At 38.4% G+C, this 5149-nt stretch overlaps 1 long non-coding RNA gene across 1 annotated transcript; it reads left to right on the top strand.

Moving 5' to 3' along the window:
* Positions 1-2290: 2290 nt before the first annotated feature.
* On the top strand, positions 2291-5084 carry LOC143504713 (uncharacterized). The gene is made up of 2 exons (XR_013127638.1): positions 2291-2420; positions 3028-5084. It is a non-coding gene; the product is annotated as an uncharacterized LOC143504713 (long non-coding RNA).
* The last annotated feature ends 65 nt before the right edge of the window (positions 5085-5149 follow it).

Below are 5149 nucleotides of genomic sequence, written 5' to 3'. Positions count from 1 at the left end.
GTTTTTGTGTAATTTGTGTGTTAACGGGCCGCCCAATGGACGATGGGTTCCCTTTTGAGTCTTGGTCCTCCCAAGGTTTCTTCCTATTCCCCACCATCTAGGGAGTTTTTCCTTGCCACTGTCGCCTTTGGCTTGCTCATAAGGGATTTGGACCCATAGTATTGTTAACTTTGTAAATACTGTAAAGCGCTTTGTGACAACATATGTTGTGAAAAGCGCTATACAAATATATTTGATATTTGATTTAAATGCACTTTATATAGTGTAACTGTTTACTTTTGCTTTTTATTATTATTATTATTTACAAAGATTTGGGGTTTTAAAGGATTTTATCCTGCACTGGTCTGTTGATGTGCAATAAATACTCATTTCAACTGACTGTGAAAACTGCTTTTTCAAAAAATCCTTATTCATTGGCATATAACTTTTTTTTTACTGTAATGCAAATAGTTACTTTCCCTGGTAACGAGTTACTTGTATTATAGAGTAATTCAGTTACTAACTCAGTTACGTTTTTGAACAAGTAGTGAGTAACTATAACTAATTACTTTTTTAAAGTAACGTTCCCAACACTGGTCATGTATCATACGATGTCATCCTTTCCAAGCATCAAAAATATGTATGTTTTTGCATTAAATATAGTTGAAATGTACATAGTGTCTATGTGTTTTATACCAGATAAATGAAAATGTTATTACCTATCGTTTGGTACCAATTTCAAAGCTATAGCATCAATCTCTGGGAATGTAGTTTTAACACTAGGAGTCCCAGCATTTTCATTCCACACTTTTTCCACCTGGTCTCCACCAGGGGGCAGTTCTGGGGATATTTGCATTCCATTAGGCCACCCTTTGTTATGTACATGCAGCCACTTATAGGTAGACGGGTGAGGGGGGGGTGATGGTGTGAACCATCAGTTCATTGTTCTGCTGGATGTGTTTAAAATTAAAAAAACGCTATTGGCTGCTAGAACGCGCTAAATGACGTCATCTCCGCACATACAGGTATGTTTGTGTTTTTGAACCTAAGGTTGTGGGGGAGGGTGAAAAAGAAAAGCGTTTGAGTGTGTCTTTGAGCTGATTAATTATTTCTTTTTTTCCATATAGTACTGTACTGCCACCTAGTGGTTCATGCTCGTATCTCGAGCGTGCACTCGGGTGTCGAACAGAAATTTTGCTCGTCTCGGTGCTCGTATCTTGGATCGCTCGTATATAGAGCAGCTCGTATCTCGAGGTACCACTGTAATAATAATCTTTATTTGTATAGCACCTTTCATACATACATGCAACTCAAAGTGCTAAAAACTACTGAAAATAAGGTAAAAAAAAATTACTTGTCTCTCCCCCTCATTTCTAACCACATTTTAGGCTGTTATAGTTGGTGATTGTGTAAGGCACCTCTTCCTGTACTATTTACTGTATTTTAGACATTGAGGGCTTTTGAGGGGACGGTGTGGATGAACACTGACCAGTGGCTGACCATGAACACTGAACACTGACCCTCTTTTCTCGCCTCCTCTTTTCGCTGTATGGCCCACCTAACCCCAATTATTTTTATTACTACTGTACTGTATTTTACAGAATTGTTTTCTTTTGATTCTTACATAAAAATAAAAGTTGTCCTCCAAAGATTAGTGTTAATGAAAAAGTAGTTTTTTGAACAGGTCTAGTGAGCCAAACGCCCCACCTGCCCTGTAGTAAATAGTTGTACATAATAAAAAAAATGTAAATATCAAATCAAATCCAATGAAATATATTTTGGTTTTCCACAACACATGTTGTCACAAAGCAGCTTTACAGGATTTACAAGTTTTAAATATGTTGTTATATGTTTATTATGTGTGTATAGTTGTACTTGTAGTGAAGGAGCACTGTTTGATAATAATAAAAAATGATCAAATCCTCTTGGGGCGGACATTTAATCCTTTATAAGGTAAAGATACATTGATAATTCAATTGAATAAAAAATATACTATTAGTTTATATTAATAATCAAATGAAGGAAATGATAATATATGAAAGATTTGACTTGACTCTCAGCCGACAATTAGCTGGATGCTAACGTTATATAGGAAATCCCATAGGAATGCTATCGGAAATTAGCATTATCATGGCGGTGCAAATTGGCTTTCTAAAACAGCAAAGAGCGAGCAGGCTGTTTGTCTAATGTAAAGCATTAGTAGTAATGAAGAAAAGGTTTTCCTGTAGCGTTGGCTTGGTTCGGGCCAGTCCCCCCTCAACCGATGCATACCGGCTATTAGCCAGGATCAGGAGGTCACAGTGGGGTTTGAACCCTGCACTGAGTGGCCTGTCGCCCAACACCTTATCCACTGACCTACAGGACAACCAATTATGCTTAAAACAAAAAATACATTTGAAGACATCAAATCCTCTTGGGGTGGACATTTAATCCTTTATAAGGTAAAGATACATTGATAATTCAATTTAATAAAAAATATACTATTCGTTTCATTAATAATCAAATGAAGGAAATGATAATATATCAAAGATATGACTTCACTCTCGGCCGACAATTAGCTCCATGCTAATGTTATATTGGAAATCCCATACCAATGCTACCGGAAATTAGCATTATCATGGCGGTGCTAATTGGCTTCACCAAGTACTCTCTCTGTCTCTCTCTCTCTCTATCTATCTATCTATCTATCTATCTATCTATCTATTTATCTATCTATCTATCTATCTATCTATCTATCTATCTATCTATCTGCTAAATAATTGGGGAAAAAATTGTTTGAATCTATTCTAGACAGAAAATACCCAATAAAGCCAATGAGAGTATCAAACAAATACATGTGCTATATATTTACAGAGGATATTAGTAGCGGTAGTATTAGACTTTCTGGGTGCACCACAGAGCTGCTGCCTCATTCTTGCTCTGTTAATTAACATAATAAAGGGTGATGTTTGGTCCTGCTGATTGCTGGCAAGACAGAGGGGAAGGAGGGGTGATGTCCTGACGATTAGGATACAGAAATATCTGTATTTCTCTTTCTTTAATTCCCAGGAGAGTCTGGGACCCGACGGCGTTCAAGGCCATCATCGCGTGGTCGACGTGGCTGACGGTCCGGTGGAGCTGCGTCACCAGGCTTTTGTGACATAGCAGAGGGTGGACGGCATCGTTGCTCTCCGGGACAAACTGCCAGAGAGCGACAAAGGCGGGGCTTTCTGCCCGCCATGTCACAGACACCGACTGGTGAAGGGACGGTTCAAAAGCAGCCATTCGTAGACCTCTGTTGTCGCTGGGACACAGAGTCTGAAGCGGTAGGCAAACCTTCAGTAATCCAGTAGCTTCAGGATTTTCTAGGTTGGCTTGTACAGTGACAATAGTTCTCTAGCCCATGATACACTGGATGTTGTTTTGCCATTCTGGAGTATGGCAAGGATTAAAACACTAGACCAAATGCAGTCAATCACTTCATGATCCTCCATGAGAAATACAGGAAAATAGTCAAAAACAAGAGAAGAGACAACACAACAGAGGAAGAGAAAGGAACTGCAATGAGTGATTGACTGCATTTGGTCTAGTAAGTGTTTTAATCCTTGCCATACTCCAGAATGGCGATACACCTGGCGATTAGTAGGAAGTTGACAGCCACTGATGCTGGAGCTGGGCTGCCCAATGAGATACACATGACTGGAACACCTTGTGGCAGGAGATTTCTCCACCTTTCTTCTCTTCTCTGTTGGTTCGTCCTGTTCACTTGTATCGCTGACCACTTTCCCGCTGTGCAGATGTCTTACAGATGCCACGATCTCAGCAGTTCACAATCTTAAATTAAGATATAAAGCTTAGTTGGTTCAAACCTATTTCTCAATGTAATGTGTGATCATTGTGATATATGTACAATAGAGTAACATTTTTGAGATAGTCATGTACAGTGTTGCGATAACGGCGTCATTTTGTCAGTAACGGGATAATATAATTAATTACTTTTCCTGTCGTTACAACGCCGTTGACGTTACTGGTCATTAAAAGCGGTGCGTTACTATATATTGATATACTAACAGTAATGCGAGCGGACCACTGCCCAGGCTAGTGAGGAGTAACAGATCTCGATAGGTCACAGTCCTCGGTGTAACACCTGTTTAACTTAACAAGGCTAAGGCAGCGTTATGGTAGCCAATCCGAGCCAGTGTTTTTACACGCGCGCCAAAGCACACCAGTGACACGACAAAAACGGAGAAGAGACAGAAATAGCGAGTCAGAAGCAAGCCGAAGAAAAATTATCATTTTTCAAGGTGGCGATATAAACATTATTTAAGAAAATACTTGAAGTTCCTGAATGTTTACCAGACTGGGTATTTGATTTATTTAAGAATAGAGGTTTTATTCTTAAGTTTACTTCTGTTCTGAACAATCCAGTTGTTTCAGGTTGAGAGAATTTTATTTAATTTGATAGATGTCAATGTAAATATGTAAATAGATGTAGTTTGGCCTTTGAATAATCTGTTACATATTTACCACATCACATATCTTTCTTCTCCGAGGTTCACTTGGGGAGTAACACTGCAGTTGGAGCCTACAATTCCAGTATCATCGCTCCGACATGGAATGAAAACCTGGCGTTCATCATAAGACATTTACATTGACAATATCAGCACCCAGAACTTTCATTCTAGTTACCTTATACTTAGCCTGATTGTGTGATTTATTTGTAACTTGTGTATTAGTCTGTATAATTTGTTTTTGTGTAATTTGTGTGTTAACGGGCCGCCCAATGGACGATGGGTTCCCTTTTGAGTCTTGGTCCTCCCAAGGTTTCTTCCTATTCCCCACCATCTAGGGAGTTTTTCCTTGCCACTGTCGCCTTTGGCTTGCTCATAAGGGATTTGGACCCATAGTATTGTTAACTTTGTAAATACTGTAAAGCGCTTTGTGACAACATATGTTGTGAAAAGCGCTATACAAATATATTTGATATTTGATTTAAATGCACTTTATATAGTGTAACTGTTTACTTTTGCTTTTTATTATTATTATTATTTACAAAGATTTGGGGTTTTAAAGGATTTTATCCTGCACTGGTCTGTTGATGTGCAATAAATACTCATTTCAACTGACTGTGAAAACTGCTTTTTCAAAAAATCCTTATTCATTGGCATATAACTTTTTTTTAACTGTAATG

This window comes from Brachyhypopomus gauderio, unplaced genomic scaffold (assembly GCF_052324685.1).
Source record: "Brachyhypopomus gauderio isolate BG-103 unplaced genomic scaffold, BGAUD_0.2 sc323, whole genome shotgun sequence".
Lineage (NCBI taxonomy): Eukaryota > Metazoa > Chordata > Actinopteri > Gymnotiformes > Hypopomidae > Brachyhypopomus > Brachyhypopomus gauderio.
Note: the sequence above shows the minus strand (reverse complement) of the source record. Positions and strands in the feature narration are given on the sequence as shown.